The 18,443-nt window shown below is 45.0% G+C and overlaps 1 long non-coding RNA gene across 1 annotated transcript in view; it reads right to left on the bottom strand.

Moving 5' to 3' along the window:
* Window positions 1-17,061, bottom strand: part of LOC140200896 (uncharacterized) — a 44,102-nt gene extending 27,041 nt beyond the window's left edge. Inside the window, exon 1 of the long non-coding RNA XR_011886753.1 lies at window positions 16,977-17,061. This is a non-coding gene — a long non-coding RNA (uncharacterized lncRNA). The remainder of the gene's footprint in view (window positions 1-16,976) is intronic.
* Between the last annotated feature and the right edge of the window lie 1,382 nt (window positions 17,062-18,443).

Genomic DNA, 18,443 nt, shown 5'->3' with positions numbered 1-18,443 from the left:
AACCACAGTAAGGAGTTGGAGCTAGAAATGGATGAACCCTGGGATCGTTCGGGATCCTGATAGAGTCATAGAAACATAGAAGCATAGAAACAGGAATTTCAGACCACGTAGTTCATGCTGAAACCATTTAAACTGCCTACTCCCATCGACATGCTCCGGGACCATAGCCCTCCATTCCCCTCCTATTCATGAACCTGTCCAAACTTCTCTTAAACACTGAGATTGAGCTCAGATGCACAACTTGTGCTGGCAGCTCATTAGACACGCTCACGACCCTCTGAGTGAAGAGGTTTTCCCTCATGTTCCTCTGAAACTTTTCACCTTTTACCCTTAACCCAAGACCTCTGCTTGTAGTCCCACACAACCTCAGTGGAAAAAGCCTGCTTGCATTTACCCTATCTGTACCCCTCTGTGGTTGGCAGCTCATCTAGGAGAAGGAAAACTCTGATCTCAAGCCTCCACTGCCTTGTGGCGATACTCATTCATGGGGAAGGTGTCGGTAGTAAACCCTAAGGGAAAAGCCTAGAGATGGAGTCCCTGAGGCAGTCCGACATTGAGCTCAACGCTGACTGGAAACTCCTGTGACGCTGCTGGTGCCAAACTGTATCGGTCTCTGCCGTTCCTTTGGATTCATCAGATGCGTAGAGAGGGGGAGCTTGCTACATGGGAAACAGCTCACTCTCCATATCGTACTGCCCTGGCTTGTGTGTCATGTAGACAGCTCTGATGTAACATCCATAGTCGACTATGACCGACAGAGACGCTCACCCCTCATAATTCTGTAAACCTCCATCAAATCTCTTCTCAATCTTCTACATTCTAAGGAATACAGTCCTAACCTATTCAATCTTTCCTTATAACTCAGGTCCTACAAACCCAGAAACATCCTTTTAAATTTTCTCTGTACTCTTTCAACCTTACTTACATCTTTATGTAGGTACGTGACCAAAACTACACACAGTACTCTAAATTAGGCTTCACCATTAGGCCTCATACAATTTCAAAACCATCTCCTGCACTCCGCACATTGATTTATGAAGGCCAATGTGCCAAAAGCTTCCTTTACATCCTTAGCTATGTCTGATGCCACTTTCAATGAATTATGGACCTGTACTCCCAGATCCCTTTGTTCTACCACACTCCTCAGTGCCCTCCCACTCACTGTGTAAGACCTACCCTGGTTGGTCCCTACCAAAGTGCAACATCTCACACTTGTCTGCATTAAATTTCATCTGCCATTTTCAGCCTATTTTTCCAGCTGATGCAGATCCCTCTGCAAGCCATGATGGCCTTTCTTGCTGACACTACTGCCCCAATCTGGTGTCATCTGCAAATTTGCTGATCCAGTTGACCACATTATCATCCAGATCGTTGATATAGATGACAGACAACAATGGATCCAGCACCAGTCCCTGCAGCATTCCACCAGTTACAGGCCTCCAGTCAGAGAGGCAACCATCTACTATCACCTTGTCTTCTCCCACAAAGCCGATGTCTAATCCAATTTATTACCTTATCTGAATGCCGAGCACCTGAAACTGCTTGACCGACTTCCATGCGGAACCTTGTCAACTGCATTGCTAAAGACCATGTAGACAACGTTCACTGCCTTGCCTTCATCAACTTTCCTGTAACTTCCTCGAAATACTCTATAAGATTAATTAGACATGACCTACCATGCATGAAGCCACGCTGACTATCCTTAATCAGTTCATGTCTATCCAAATACTTATAGATTCCGTCCCTCAGAATACCTTCCAATAACTTTCCCACTACTAATGTCAGACTCACCAGCTCCTGGTTTATGTTTAGAACATTTTTTAAACAACAGAACAACATTGGCTATCCTCCAATCCTTTGGTACCAGTCTTGTCGCTAAGGATGACTTAAATATCTCTGCTAGGCCCTGGCGGTTTTTGTACTTGCCTCACACAGGGTCCAAGGGAATACCTTGTCAGGCTGCGGGGATTTATCCACCCCGATTTGCCTCATCCCCTCCTCTGTAATCTGAACAGGGTCCTGAAGTTGATGCTGCTTTGTCTCACTTCTATACACTGTCCATCTTCTGAGTAAATACAGGTACAAAACTTTAATCAAGGTCTCCCCACCTTTTTTGGCTCCACACATGGATTAGCATTCTGATCTTCCAGAATCTACTATTCTACCATTCTGATCCACACTCTCCTTCATCTTGTCTGCTAGGGCAACTTCATGCTTTCTTTTTGCCCTCCTGATTTTTTCCTGAAGTATTCTCTTGTATTTCTTATACTCCATAAGTACCCGCTTTGTTCCCACCTGCCTTTTCCTGCTATACACATCCTTTTTTTCCCTTAACCAGGGCCTCAATATCTTCTGAAAACCAAGGCTCCCTACACCTGTTATCTTCACCTTTTGCTTACACAAGTTTTGTACTTTCAAGATTTCACTTTTGAAGACCTTCCACATACCAAGTACACCCTTGCCAGAAAACATCCTGTCCCAATCCAAATTTACCGGATCATTTCTGATACCGTCAAAATTAGCCCCTCTCCAATTTAGTGCGTCAACCCGTATGCCAGTCCTATCTTTTTGCATATTTACTTTGAAACTAATGACATTGTGACCACTAGATACGAATTTCTGTTACCTGCTCTGTCTCATTCCCTAACAGCCGATCAAGTATCACACACTGATTAAGGAAACTTTCCTAAACACATTGGACAAACTCTTTCCCATCTAGTCCTTTTACAGTCTGGGATTCCCAGTCAATATGTGGAAAGTTAAAATCATCAACTATAACAACCTTATCTTTCTTGCAACAGTCTGCAATCTCTCTGTGAATTTGTTTCTCTAGATCCCTCGGACTGTTGGGTGGTCTGTAATATAGCCCTATTAACATAGTCATACTTTTCTTATTTCTCAGTTCTATCCATGATGCCTCACTAGATGAATTCTCCGTCTGTCCTGACGGAGAACTGCCGTGACATTTCCCTTGACTAGTAACGCCATCCCTCTTCCTTAAATCCCACCCGCTCTGTTGCATCTAAAACAATGGGTCTGGAATATTGAGCTGCCAGTCCTGCCCCTCCTGCAACTGACTCACTAATGGCTGCAATATTATAATTCCAGGTGTTGATCCATGCCCTGAACTCACCTGTCTTTCCTACAATGCTACTGGCATTGAAATATACACAGCTCAGAACACTAGTCGCACCATGTTCAACCTTTTGGTTCCTGACTTCGTCTGAGGTCTTAATAACATCTGTCTCCACAAACTCTCCACTATCTGTTCTGGCACTCTGGTTCCCATCCCTCTGTAGCTCTAGTTTAAACCCCACCATGCAGCATAGGCAAACCTTCTCACTAGGACATTATTCCCCCTCTGGTTCAGGTGCAAACCGTCTCTTCTGTTTAGGTCCCACCTTCTCTGGAAGAGAGCGCAATGATGCAAAAATCTTATGGCCTCCCTCCTACACCAACTTCTTAGCCATGTATTAAACTGTTCAATCTTCCCATTTCTGGCCTCACTAGTACGTAGCATGGGTAGCAATCCTGAGATTGCAATCCTGGTGTTCCTGCCCTTTAATTTAGCACCTAACTCCCTGAACTCACTTTTCAGAACCTTGTCACTCTTCCTACCTATGTCATTGGTACATACATGGACCGTGGCCTCTGGTTGTTCACCCTCCCACTTAAGAATGCTGAGGACTCGATCCAAGATGTCTGGCATCTGGGAGGCAACGTAATATCCAGGAATCTCATTCTCGTCCACAGAACCTTCTGTCCATTCCCTTAACTAACGAATACCCTATCACCACAGTTCGTCCCTTCTCCCCACTTCCCTTCTGAGTCACAGAAGCAGACTCAGTGCCAGAGACTTGACCACTGTGATTTTCTGCCGTTAGATCATCCCTCCAACAGTATCCAAAGTGGTATGCCTGTTGTTGAGGGGGATGGCCACGAGGTACTCTGCACTGGCTCCTTAACCCCTTTCCCCTGCCTGACTGTCACCCAGTTTCCTGTGTCCTGCTCCTTGAGTGTAGCTACCTCTCTATTAAGAGAAAACAAGAGGTGCATTGCAGGTATAGGCAGATAAGAATAAACGAGGCGCTTATGGAGTACAAGAAATGCGAGTGAACACATTAAGAAAGAAATCAGGAGGGCTGAAAGAAGGCACAAGGTTGCTCTAGCAGACAAGCTGAAGGAGAGTGCTAAAGGATTCTACAGATATGTCAACAGCAAAAGGATTGCAAGGTGCAATATTGGCCCTCTGGAAGATCAGAATGGTAATCCATGCGTGAAGCCAAAAGAGATGGGGGAGATCTTAAATATATTTTTCATCTGTATTTACTCAGGAGACAGGCACAGCAAGAGGCAAAGTGTCATCAACTTCATGGACCTTGTACAGATTACAGAAGAGGAGGTGTTTGCTCCCTTGGGGCAAATCGGGGTGGATAAATCCCCAGGGCCTGACAAGGTGTTCTCTCAGACCTGCAGAAGGCAAATTTAGAAGTTGCCAGGGCCCTGTCATCCTTTGTGACAGGTGGGGTACTAGAGGATTGGAGGATAGCCAATATTGTTCTGCTGTTCAAGAAAGCCTCTAAAAATAAACCAGGAAATTATAGGCCAGTGAGCCTGACATCAGTAGTGGGAAAGTTATTGGAAGGTATTCTGAGGGACCAGAAATATGAGTATTTGGATAGACATGGACTGATTAATTGTAGTCAACATGGCTTTGTATGTCGTAGGTCATGTCTAACCAATCTTTTAAAGTTTTTTGAGGAAGTAGAGTTTTTTTGAAGTAGGTACAGAGGAGATGTCAGGGGTAAGTTTTTTACGCAGAGTGGTGAGTGCCTGGTAATGGGCTGCCGGTGACGGTAGTGGAGGCTGATATGATAGTGAAGCACCTTCAATTACTCCAAAAGACTGAGGTTTGGTAAAATACTGAAAGGCTTTTATTCGCTGTACAATACGACCTCCACCGTGAGTGTCTGCCCCCGGACTGAGGGGGAGGGGCAAGGCAAACACCTTTATACAGGACTCTGTGGGAGGAGCCACAGGGGCAGTCAGCAGAGGGGTGTGTCCAGACAGGTAACCGAGTTACAACATATATACATGGTTTACCACAGATAGGGCCTTTTAAGAGGCTTCTGGAGCTCTTGCAGAGTACATGGAGCTTAGAAAAATGGAGGGCTATGGGTAACCCTAGGTAATTTCTAAAGTAGGTACATGTTCAGCACAGCATTGTGGGCTGAAGGGCCTGTATTGTAGGTTTGCAATGTTTCTATGTTTCTAAGTTATGAAGAAAGATGATGAAGGCAGGGCAGTGGCTGTTGTATACATGGACTTTAGCAAGGCATTGGACAAGGTACAGCACGGTAAGTAGATCAAGAACGTTCAGTTGCTCAGCATTCAAGATGAGATAGTAAAGTGGATTTGACATTGGCTTTGTGGGAGAAGTGAGCGAGTTGTCACAGAGGGTGCCTCTCTGACTGGGGGCCTGTGTCTTGTGGAGCCTCCCAGGGTTTGGTGCTGGGTCCGTTGCTGTTTGTCATCTTTATTAACGGTCTGGATGATAATGTGGTTAACTGGATCAGCAAATTTGTGGATGGCACCAAGGGTGGGGGGACTAGTGAACGGCAAGGAAGACTATCATGGCTTGCAGTGGGATTTGGACCAACTGGAAAAATGGCCTGAAAAATAGTAGAACAAAGGGATCTGGGAATACAGATCCATAATTCATTGAAAGTAGCATCACAGGTAGGTAGGGTCATAAAGGAAGCTTATGGCACATTGCCTTCATAAATCTGTATTGAGTGCAGGTTATGTTGAAGTTATCAGGGGTAAGTTTTTTACGCAGAGAGTGGTGAGTGCGTGGAACGGGCTGCTGGCGATGGTGGTGGAGGTGGATACAATAGGGTCTTTTAAGAGACTCCTGGATAGGTACATGAGTAACCCTAGGTAATTTCTAAAGTAAGGACATGTTTGGGATAACATTGTGGGCCGAAGGGCCTGTATTGTGCTGTAGGTTTTCTATGCTTCTATAAGACATTGGTGAAGTCTAATTTGGAGTACTGCGTGAGTTTTGGTCACCTACCTGCAAGAAAATGTAAAGAAGGTTGAAAGAGTATAGAGAAAATCTTGAAAGATGTTGGTGGTTCTGGAGGTCCTGAGTTATAAGGAAAGATTGAATAGATTAGGACTGTATTCTCTGGAACATAGCAAATTGAGAGGAGATTTGATAGAGGTATACAAATTATGAGGAGTATAGATAAGATAAATGCAAGCAGGCTTTTTCCACTGAGGTTGCGTGCCAGCTGGACTTCAACGTTTAAGAGAAGTTTGGATGGGTATGTGGATGGTAGGGAATGTTGGGCTGTGGTCCTGGTGCAGGCCCAAGGTCCTGTTTCTGTGCTGTACTTTTCCATGACTCTATAACCTGGAGGCTCCACTACTTTATCATTTTATGTCAGAGTCACTTTATGTACAGACACTCCTGTGCTTAGCATCACTATATGGACATACAAATATGTAAGCAATCTTATGTTTTTATATTTATTGTGTATTTTTTAATTATTGTGTTCTTTATCATATTGTATGTTTTGCTTTGCTATATTTGATCTGGAGTAAAAATTATTTTGTTCTCCTTTAAACTTGTGTAGGAAATGACATTAAACAATCTTGAATCTTGCAGCATAGAGCGAGAAGTGTCGTTTGTGTTAACAACCAACACGACCTCACTATGTGCTGGGGGCAGCCTGCAAGTGTCGCCACACGTTCTGGTACCAATATAGCTCTCCCACAATGCTCAGCAGGACAACACAAACAACAACAGCAAAACAAGACCCTTTTCTCCCTCCCCCCGTCGCACCCATTCTCATGGACAGACAGGCCTTCAGCCCCAGGACAGGCTGCTTCCAGACTGACAACCTCCCGGCCAGGCCCAGTTCCTTCTTAAGCATGTCCCTACATCCCGTACACTCCTCAGGGAATTCACTCGATCCCAATGGCTCATACTGGACGTTCTCCTGTTTTTTCCTGACCAGAGACTCAATATCCCTCATCACCCAGGGTCCCCTTCACTCTAATAGGAACATGCTGGCCCTGAATGCTGCCCCACTTTAAAAAGGCCCTCACAAAGTCCCTTCCCCAATGTGAGGGCAGAAATGTAATCTATGTTGGATGATACCCTCTCAAAGACAGCTCTGGATGTAGTTCTGTTAGAGACCAATGCTCTCTCACTGTCCGGGCTAATAAAGAAAGACACTAGTTCCCATGGTGACGGGTTTCTGGGCTCTCTCACCCTGTGCCAACAGTGCTCGACTGAAGAGGCTTTCCTCAGATGCAAAGGGATTTTTGCCTTGTTCTCTGCTATAGGATTCACCCCACTTGTGGTTACCAATAGCAACCAGAATTATTAGCTATTGTAAGAAGGGAGTGTAGCTCTGTAACCCACCTTGTCAAAGCAATCACTGCAGAACGGTTACAATCATTTCAAATTATTACAGTACATCTCCTATCTGCAGTGGGATATGTAAAGCTTGCCTGGTTCTCCAGATCTTCGTGTCTCAGTGCCTCGAGAGAGGAGGACGGTTTGGAGGAGACACACAGACTGCAGCTCCCGTCCGGTAGTGTGGCAGAGGTTTAATATCACCTCCGGATTCTGCAGCCACAGGCTGAGAAGTTGTTAAACTTCCGAGGTGCATCTGTACTCCTCTTCTGAGGCCTACAGGCCCGAAGACATCCTGAGGAGTGTTTGATGGCTCTGGGCCTGTACTCAGTGATTGATTGCCCACCTCAACCCCACTCTCCTGCCTTCTCCCTCTAACCTGGCTAATCAGGAACTTATCCACTTCCGCTTTAAATATACCCAGTGACTTGTGTATACACCTCCACAGCCATCTCTGGTGTTGAATTCCACAGATTCACTAACCACCTTCCTCAGGAGGTTAGAGAGATTTGTTTCTTTAACCTCCTGAGGAACTCTGACCAATTTTTATCGATGCACCGCAGGAAGTATCCTGTCAGGCTGCAACACGGCTTGGTATGGCAACTGCTCTGTATGTGACTGCAGAAACTGCAGAGGGTTGTGGACACAGTCCAGCACATTGCAGAAGCGAGCCACAAACAAGAGGAAATCTGCAGACGCTGGAAATCTGATCAACTCACACAAAATGCTGGAGGAACTCAGCAGGCCAGGCAGCATCTATGGAAAAGAGTGCAGTCGAAGGGTCTCGGCCCGAAACGTTGACTGTACTCTTTTCCACAGATGCTTCCTGGCCTGCTGAGTTCCCCCAGCATTTTGTGTGTGTTCCACAGAAACCAGCCTCCCCTTCACGGGCTCCGTCTACGCTTCTCACTGCCTCAGTAAATCAGCCAGCATAATCAAAGTCTCCACCCACCCTGGACTTTCTCCCTTCTCCCCCCTCCCATCGGGCAGAAGACACAAAATCCTAAAAACATGTAGCACCGGGCTCAAGGAAGCTTCGACTCTGCTGTTGTCAGACTCTCGGGCAGACCTCTTGTATGATAAAGATGGATCCTTGACCTCACAATCTACTCATCATGACCTTGCACCTGATTGTCTGCCTGCACTGCACTCCTTTGGGTAGCTTTTACACTCTATTCTGCATTCCCTTATTGTTTTCCCCTGTTCTACCTCAACGCAGTGTGTAATGATCTGATCTGTGTGAACAGTGTACGAGACAAGCTTTTCACTGTATCTCGGTACATGTGACAATAATAAACCAATTCTAATTCCAGTAGTTCTGAGGCTTGTAAAGTTAACTCTCTCTCTCCTTGGATGTTGCCTCTGTGGAATTTTTCGAGCATTTTCTGTCTCTTCAGCTCCGAAGCCTTGTGAAGAAGTGTGAATTTGAGAATGATTAGCTTTATGCGTCATATGTACATTGAGGCACAGTGAAGAAGTGGGAGGTTACGTGAAATGGTTCACTGATGTACGGGACCAGAGATAAATCTGTAACAGGCAGAGCTGGGAGGCTGTGCACACACCACACAGAGTCAGTCGTCAGCCGTTAGGCAGAATGCACAGAGATGGTGTATCAGCACTCAATGTGTAAGGCAGTGGCAGAGGAAAACTTAGTCTCAAACCACAGCGAGAAGGCAGAGAGATGGAAAGGGCAATGAAAAACTCTTGAGACAGAGCCAGTTACTGTGGGAATCTGTGGATGAAGTTATTTGGTCAACAGGTTAATAAGGGCAGTGGTGGCGAGGAAGCTCACAACAGCCACATACAGAGCTACAGACATAACCCCACTGGTCAGGCTGAGCTGGGTGTACAGGTGGGTGAAACGCAGTACTGTGACACTGAGTGAGTGAGTTGTCTGAAGCTGTCAAATTGAGGTTGTGTCTGTGACAGGCCACACGTTCAAATAGAAGAGAGGACGTGACACAGACACAGGAGGAGAATTAGGCGAGAATTTCGTGGGAGGTGAGGGAGGGGTAGGAAGGTTGAAGTTGGGAGGGTGGAGGGTTAGGGAGAGGGTGGGAGTGGAAGAAAGGGGAGGGAAGGGAGATGAATCATAACATCAGAAGATTTGCTTTTATATTCTCATCCTCTCAAAATAAATAGTAATTTTGCATTGAGCTTTCTTATCACTGACTCAACCTGCAAGTTAACTTTTAAGGAGTCCTGCACAAGGACTCCCAAGTGCTGTTCCTCACTCTTACGCTGGGTCTCACTGTAATGTTTGCCCTACTGGCTATGGGCCAGGTTAACACACAACATGGAAGAGTACAGCAGAGCACAGGGGGCCTGTGTCTGGTGCTGAGCCACAGGGCACAGCACTGGGACTGTTGCTGGGGTTTATAGAATCTGTTTGGGTGTGAATGCACATGGCAGGGTTGGTATGTTTTCAGCTGGTACTACCACAGCTGGTGGTGTAGGTAGTATAGAAGGCTAAGAAATCTTACGGAGGATCTTGTTTAGTGGAGGGCCGATGATTGGCCAATGATGGGTAGACGGGGAGCTGAAGAATGTGTTTGGCACACCGGCTTTGGTCAGTCAGGGCACTGAGTACAGGAGGTGGGACATTAACTTGCAGTTGTATAAGACGTTGGTGAGGCCTCACTTGGAGTATTGTGTACAGTTTTGATCAACCTGTTGTAGGGAAGATGTTATTAAACTAGAAAGAGGCAGAAGATTTATTTATTTTACTTATTTACAGATACAGCATGGAACAGGACCTTCTAGCCCTTTGACTGTGCTGCCCAGCAACCCACCTATTTGGTCGTTACCTGTCGTGTCTGACGATGACAGGAAACCTGCGTGGGAGAGCTTTTAAAGTGGAAAAACCATTGTATTGGGGCAGTTCCACTCTCTCAGCCTCAGAAGTCCAGGTCCAGTGGTACGAACAAGTGTCATATTTGGGGCCTTCCTCGGTTGCAGTGGATGGCCGTGACTTTTTCTGTGCCCAGTTGTGCCCTTCACTCTCCATGAGGCGTTGTAGAACCGTCTTCCTGGCCGTTGGATCTCACTATAGATCTCATCCGCCCTGTCTGCCTGAGCTGACTTCACAGGCTTGTTTCTATCTCACTGGGGTACGAGGTCAACGCTACCTTCGCCTGGTTTAGCCCACCTGTCGAAGTGCTGTACCGGGGAGTGGCTGCTGTCACATGCAGACTGCTACTTGGAGCCACAGGTGAGAGCTGAGTATCCGGTGGGAGCCACAGGTGAGTGAGCTGAGTGTCCAGTGGGGGCCACAGGTGAGAGCTGAGTGTCTGGGGGGAACCACAGGTGAGAGCTGAGTGTCCGGTGGGAGCCACAGGTGAGTGAGCTGAGTGTCCAGTGGGGACCACAGGTGAGAGCTGAGTGTCCGGTGGGAGCCACAGGTGAGAGCTGAGTGTCCGGTGGGGACCACAGGTGAGAGCTGAGTGTCCAATGGGGGCCACAGGTGAGAGCTGAGTGTCTGGGGGGACCACAGGTGAGATCTGAGTGTCCGGTGGGGACCACAGGTGAGTGAGCTGCCCTGGAATGGACACAATAGGTTCCTTCACCAGAGTTGTTACCCTTCCCTGGAACACCATACACCCTGACCTACCTATTTAACCCTAGACAGTTCACAGGACAATTTACAATGACCAATTAACCTATTAACTGGTATGTCTTTGAACTGTGGGAGGAAACTGGAGCAATCAGAGAACGCAATGTGTGCATGGGAAGGGATGTACAAACTTGGTTACCGAGGATGCTGGAAATGAAATGGAAACCCTGATGGTCCGAGTTGTAATAATGTCAGCTAACCACTATGCTACCATGGTGCCCCACAGCATTAGGACTTTGCCTGGACTTAGGGGCCTGAGTTACAATGAGAGGCTGTGTAGACTAGGATTTTATTCCCCGGAGTGTGGGAAATTGAGGGGTGACCTGATTGAGGTATATAAGGTCATGAGGGGCATTTTCAGGGTGAAAGCACATCTTCCTTTCCCCAGGTACAGGGCACTAAAAACATGAGGACAGAGGTTTATAGACGAACGTTTGATGGCTCTGGGCATGTGCCTGCAGGAATTGGAAGAATGAGGGGGGATCTCATTGAAACCAGTTGAACATTGAAAGTCCGAGATAGACTGGACGTGGAATGGATGCTTCCTACAGTGGATGAGTCTGGGACCAGAGGACACAGATAGAGTGGATGTGGAGAGGATGTTTCCTATAGTGAGGGAGTCTAGGACCAGAGGGCACAGATAGAGTGGATGTGGAGAGGATGTTTCCTATAGTGGGGGAGTCTCGGACCAGAGGGCACAGATAGAGTGGATGTGGAGAGGATGTTTCCTATAGTGGGGGAGTCTAGGACCAGAGGGCACAGATAGAGTGGATATGGAGAGGATATTTCCTATAGTGGGGGAGTCTAGGACCAGAGGACACAGATAGAGTGGATATGGAGAGGATGTTTCCTATAGTGGGGGAGTCTCAGACCAGAGGGCACAGATAGAGTGGATGTGGAGAGGATGCTTCCTATAGTGGGGGAGTCTCGGACCAGAGGGCACAGATAGACTGGACGTGGAAAGGATGCTTCCTATAGTGGGTGAGTCTAGGACCAGAGGGCACAGCCTCAGAATTGAGGAGCATCCCCTCAGAATAGAGATAAGAAAGAATTTCTTTAGCCAGAGGGTGGTGAAACTGTGGAATTCATTGCCACAGACGGCTATGGATGCCAAGTCATTGTGTGGAGGTTGATAGACCATAAGACTATAAGACTTAGGAGCAGAATTCGGCCACTTGACCCATTATACCTCTCAACCCCATTCTCCTGCCTTCTCCCCATAATCTTTGACACCCTGACCAATCAAGGACTGATTAACCTCTGCCTTAAATATACCAATTTCTTGGCCTCCACAGCTGTCTGTAGCAATGAATTCCATAGATTCCCCAACCTCTGGCTAAAGAAATTCCTCCTCATCTCCATTCTAAATGGACATCCCTCTATTCTGAGGCTGTGCCCTCTGGTCTTAGACCCTTAGTCTTAAATGTCTTCGTTTAAGATCAGAAGCAAGAGATTTCGAAGAGACATCAGGGTCAGCTTCTTGATATGAAGGGTGGTGTGCATTTGGAACGAGCTGCCAGAAACAGTGATTCAGATGGGCACATCAGCAACATTTAAGCGCTTTCTAGATAGGTACATGGACAGGGGAGGTTTATTCGGCTGCTGACGAAATGTAGGCAGATAGAACCAGCTCAAGGAGCAACACAGCCAGCCTGGACGAGTTGGGCCGTAGGGTTGTTTCTGTGCTGTCTGTGACTGACTGGACTCACTGAGGACAGGGGGCACTGACATCACCAACACCCATCCCCTCATCAGCCGGGGGGCTCAGCTGACATGTGACTCAGGCACAGGGTGGATTATGCACATAAACTCAAGCTGATTTACCCCAACACCCCGCCTTCCAGTTATCCTGGATACATTGTATAGAATGTGCAGAGTAGACCAGTACAGCTCAGGGGTTGGTCCTTTGGCCCATCATGTGTGTGTTGGCCATGAAGCCAATACAACCCAATCTTCTCTCCGTGCAGATGGACAATCTCCCTCCATCTCCTGTCTTCCCATATGACTGTCTAACTGCCTCTATCTGCCTCCACCTCTACACCTGGCAGTGCACTCCACACACCCACCACTCGCTGTAACAATACTTGCCCTGCAAATGTCAACGGCTGTAGTACAGCTGGAGGAACATTTGGGAAGAGAAATGGCGATTTCTTTAGTTCGCCCAATGGAAGGCAATAGCAAACCACCGTTGCTAGATACTAGGTTTCCTCGAATCTATTTGCTAGGAAAACCATGGTCAAACTCACAAAGTGTATAACACAACAACAGCGTCAAGAGGATCTTCAAGACAATTCTGAAGATGCTTCGCTCGGTAGGGTTGATTCTGGTCAGCAGGGGATCCCCGACCGTCATCAAGTTGCTGCTCATAAAATTCAAGTAACACAAAATAAAATGATTGCCACTTGGAATGTAAGAACCCTACATCAAGCAGGAAGATTGGACAATGTGATAGATAAATGAAATGGAAAGACTAACGATTAACATCATGGGAATTAGTGAAGTTCTTTGGATAGGTGCTGGAACATGTCAGGTTAGAAGTAAAACACTAGTTTATTCTCGTGGAACATCCCATACTAATGGAGTAGGAATTCTTATGGATGAAAACATGGCAAAAAGTGTTTTAGGACATTGGGCAGTATCAGAAAGAGTGCTGCTTGTTAGATTCAGAGGACAACCATTTGATTTAGCAATTATACAGGTAGATGCACCAACAACAGATGGAACAAATGAGGATATAGATAAATTCTTTGAAGAGCTTGAACAAGCAAAGAATGGATGCAAATCACAAGATATTGTTATTGTCATGGGAGATCTGAATGCTAAAGTAGGACAAGGTGCTGATGGAAATACCATAGGAAAATTTGGACTGGGGGAATGAAATGAAAGAGGTGACAAATGGGTAGAATGGTGCAAGATGAATAATGAGGTCATTATGAATACCCACTTTAAAAACCACCCAAGATGTTTGTGGACCTGGAAAAGTGCAAGTGATAACACTAGAACTATAAACCAAAGATTTAGAAACTTAGTGACTGAATGCAAAACATATCCAGGTGCAGACTGTAGTAGTGACCATAACCCAGTAGTATGTCACATAAAAGTAAAACTTAAAAAACTGAAGAAGCAAAAACCTGAACAATCCCTTGACTACTTGCAATTAATTAAAGAAGAAAACTTAAGACAAAAATTTACAATTGAAGTAAGGAACAGATTTCAAAGTCTAGAAATAGAATCTGTTGAAGATGATAGCAATCATGTGGAAATGAAATTTATCTGTCTAAAGGATGCCTTGGTAGAATCAGCAAAGTCAGTGATTCCTAAAAAAGAAAAAAAAGCACAAAGAATAAATGGAAATCAAAAATCTAATGGAAGAAAGGAGATGGAAGAAAGCAAATCCTATAGAATATAAGTCCTTAGATAAAAAAGTTAAAAGCTTATGTCAAAACGCCAAAGAAGAATGGTTAAACCAGGAATGTGAGCAAATAGAAAAAATCCCTATTACTGATCCAAAAAGGTTACATCAAAAAAGTCAAGAATATCACTGGTAAAAAGCTCCTCTGTTCTTCAGGTGGATGTTTGAAAGCAAAGTACAGTACCATTATCATGGAAAAAGATGAGATTATGAACAGATGGACTGAGTATATTCAGGAATTGTTTGAAGACGATCGAGGTGAAAAGCCAGAAATTAAGAAAAACATTGAAGGTCCAAGTATTTTAAAATATGAAGTTCGGAATGCGATAAATAAGATGAAGAAAGGAAAGGCAGCAGGTCCTGATGAATTAGTAATAGAACAAATTATCGCCCTTGAAGATTATGGAATTGAAAAACTTACTGATTTAATCAATAACATTTATGAGACTGGAATAATACCAGAAGAGATGAAAAAATCAGTATTTATCACTCTTCCTAAGAAACCCGGAGCAATAGAATGTGAATTATGTAGGACCATAAGTTTAATGAGTCATATCACCAAGATACTTCTAAGGTTTTGATGACAAGAGCTAAAAGTAAGATACAAGCTGAAATAGGCAAAGAAAAATGTGGTTTTGTGAAAGATAAAGGTACAAGAAACACAATATTGATGTTATTGATGTTCTGCGAGTCTGTGGTGGCCAGTGCGATCATGTTTGCTGTTGTGTGCTGGGGCAGCAGGCTGAGGGTAGCAGACACCAACAGAATCAACAAGCTCATTCGTAAGGCCAGTGATGTTGTGGGGATGGAACTGGACTCTCTGACGGTGGTGTCTGAAAAGAGGATGCTGTCCAAGTTGCATGCCATCTTGGGCAATGTCTCCCATCCACTACATAATGTACTGGGTGGGCACAGGAGTACATTCAGCCAGAGACTCATTCCACCGAGATGCAACACAGAGCGTCATAGGAAGTCATTCCTGCTTGTGGCCATCAAAGTTTGCAACTCCTCCCTTGGAGGGTCAGACACCCTGAGCCAATAGGCTGGTTCTAGACTTACTTCCTGGCATAATCTACATATTTCTGTTTAACTATTTATGGTTTTATTATTACTATTTAATTATTTATGGTGCAACTGTAATGAAAACCAATTTCCCCTGGGATCAATAAAATATGACTATGACTTAAGCATCCTGTCAGAACGAGCTATTCAAGTGCAAAATGATTTGTTTGTTTGTCTTATCGACTACACAAAAGCATTTGATAAAGTGAAGCACAATAAGTTATTTGAAATGTTACAGAAAACTCTAGGTCTAGATCTAGATTCAAAAGACCTCTGCCTAATCTGAAATCTGTACTGGTAACAAACTGGCTGTAAGAATAAATGGAGAAGTGAGTCAGTTTACGAAAATCAAGAGAGGCGTTAGACAAGGGTGTGTTTTCTCCCCTGATTTATTTAATGTGTACAGTGAAACAATATTACAAAAAATAAAAGACATCTTGGGAATCAAAGTTGACGATGAAAACATCAATAATTTCAGATATGCAGATGACATTGTGTTAATTGCAATTACGGAGGAAGAACTACAAAACTTAACTGATATAATTGTTGAAGAAAGTGCAAAAATGGGTCTATCTATCAATTGCTAAAAGACAGAAAGTATGGTGATATCCAAAAAGAAGAATCCTATCTGCAGGCTGAGAATAAACAGGGAAGACATAAAACAAGTACAGAACTTTTGCTACTTAGGAAGCTGGGTGACATCAGATGGCAGGTGCGACTTGGACATCAAAAGAATAATAGGGATGGCAAAAGACACCTTTACGAGAATGAAGAGTATATTGACCAATACTAAACTAGGCATGACAACCCGCCTCAGACTACTGAAATGATACATTTATCCAGTTATGTTATATGGCTCAGAACGTTGGACAATATCTAGTAACATGAGGAAATGAATTGTAGCAACAGAGATGTGGTTTTTGAAGAGGATGTAAAGAATATCATGGACAAAACGAATATCTAACGAGGATGTCATGAACAGAGCAAACACAAAAAGAGAAATAATGTATGAGATCATGAAAAGGCAACGTGACTTCATTGGACATGTGATTAGGAAAGAGGAGTTAGAATGCACGGTAATTATGGGAAAGATTGAAGGGAAGAAAGCAAGAGGAAGGCAAAGACAAATGATGACAGAGACAGCAGCCAGAGAATCGGAAATGAATACCAATGAATTGATCCACTTGACCCGAAACAGGAGTGTGTGGGCCATGGCAGTCAAAGCTCAAACTGGGCATGGCACCTGATGATGATGATGATGATTGTGACACAGCTATGAGATCATCTGTTGTGTGAGCTGTGGTCACTTCTGTTTGACAGTGGGTAATGTACCACCAACGACACCAACACTGAGACAATCCGTGTGTGAGCTGTGGTCGGTTCTGTTTGACAGCGGGGAGGGAGATGTGGGTAATATGATTGGAATGTAACATTAACGATGCCCCAAGCACTCGACTAACCTTACTCTGAGAGCAGTTCAACAGGCTCAGGAGCCGGTTAACACAGACAGGGTGCTGGTGGAACTCAGCAGGTCAGGCAGCATCTATGAAGGGAAATAATCAGAATCAGGTTTATATCACTGTCATAGTAATAAAATTTGTTGTTTTGTGGCAGCAATACAGTGCAATACCTAAAACATTATTATAAGTTACAATAAGAAATATATGAAATAATAAGGCAGGCAAAAATTAACCTTTGAACATAATAAAAGATCAAAACAGTGAGGAAGTGTTCATGGGTTCATTGTCCATTCAGAAATCAGATGGCGGAGGGAAAGGAGCTGATCCTGAATCACTGAGTGTGGATCTTCAGGCTACTGTACCTCCTCCCTGATGAGAGTAATGAGAAGAGGATGTATCCTGGGTGATTGATGCTGCCTTTTTGAGGCATCACCTTTTGAAGATGTCCTCAATGCTGGGGAGGCCAGTGTTCATGATGGAGCTGGCTGAGTTTACAACTTTCTGCAGCTTTTTCTGACCCTGTGCAGTGACCCCTCCACACCAGACAGTGATGCAACTACTCAGAATGCTTTCCATGGTACACCTATAGAAATTTACTAGAAATGACATTTTGGGCCAACACTCTTTATCACAACAACCTGATTCAGTACACCTGCCCAGGGCTAGGCTCATCTCCGAATCCGTCTTCAATGAGTTTCCTGCTTTCAGTAATTTCAGCTCAGACCTGTAACACTGTGCCTCGGAGATGTCAGTTCCCTCAGCCAGTCTCCCGCACCCCAGCACACAACCTCCACTTCCCCCTGGCAGGAGCCTTCCACTTTGTGACGATCCTGTCCGTATGGCTCCTGCTCGTGCATCAGTGACAGGCACCTGCTGCTTGGCAGGCTGTTGTTAGTGCTCACGCTGAAGGACAGAGCAGGCTGTAATCCCTCAGATGGTGCAGATATGGACCAGCCGCGGCCAGTCATCCTTGTTGTCCAGTGGAAAGGGACGTACGGACACGGTGTAGGGAGCAGATAATGTCTGGGGTAGAGTCTCCCTTGCGGTGTGGCAACGCCGTGAGGTTGGAAACACCAATGCCTTTGAAAAGTGGTGTATACAGTCCAGTCCAGCAGGGGTAAAGCACATCTACATGGAGCGTTGTTGTAGGAGGGCAGCATCCATCATCAGGGAACACCACCACCCAGGGCATGCTCTCCTCTCACTGCTGCCATCGGGGTGGAGGTTCAGGACTCATATCACCAGGTTCAGGAACAGTTATTACCCCCCATCCATCAGTTCTTGAACCAGAGGGGATAACTTCACTCACCCATCACTGAAATGTTCCTGGACTCACTTTCAAGGACACTTCATCTCATGTTATCAATATTTATTGCTTCTTTATTTATTATTATTTTGTTTGCCTTTATTTATTTTCTTCTGAGTATTTACTGTGAATATTCATAAGAAAATCAGTCTCGGGATTGT

Source organism: Mobula birostris, chromosome 7 (genome assembly GCF_030028105.1).
Source record: "Mobula birostris isolate sMobBir1 chromosome 7, sMobBir1.hap1, whole genome shotgun sequence".
NCBI lineage: Eukaryota > Metazoa > Chordata > Chondrichthyes > Myliobatiformes > Myliobatidae > Mobula > Mobula birostris.
This window is presented reverse-complemented; position numbering and strand designations above follow the sequence as displayed.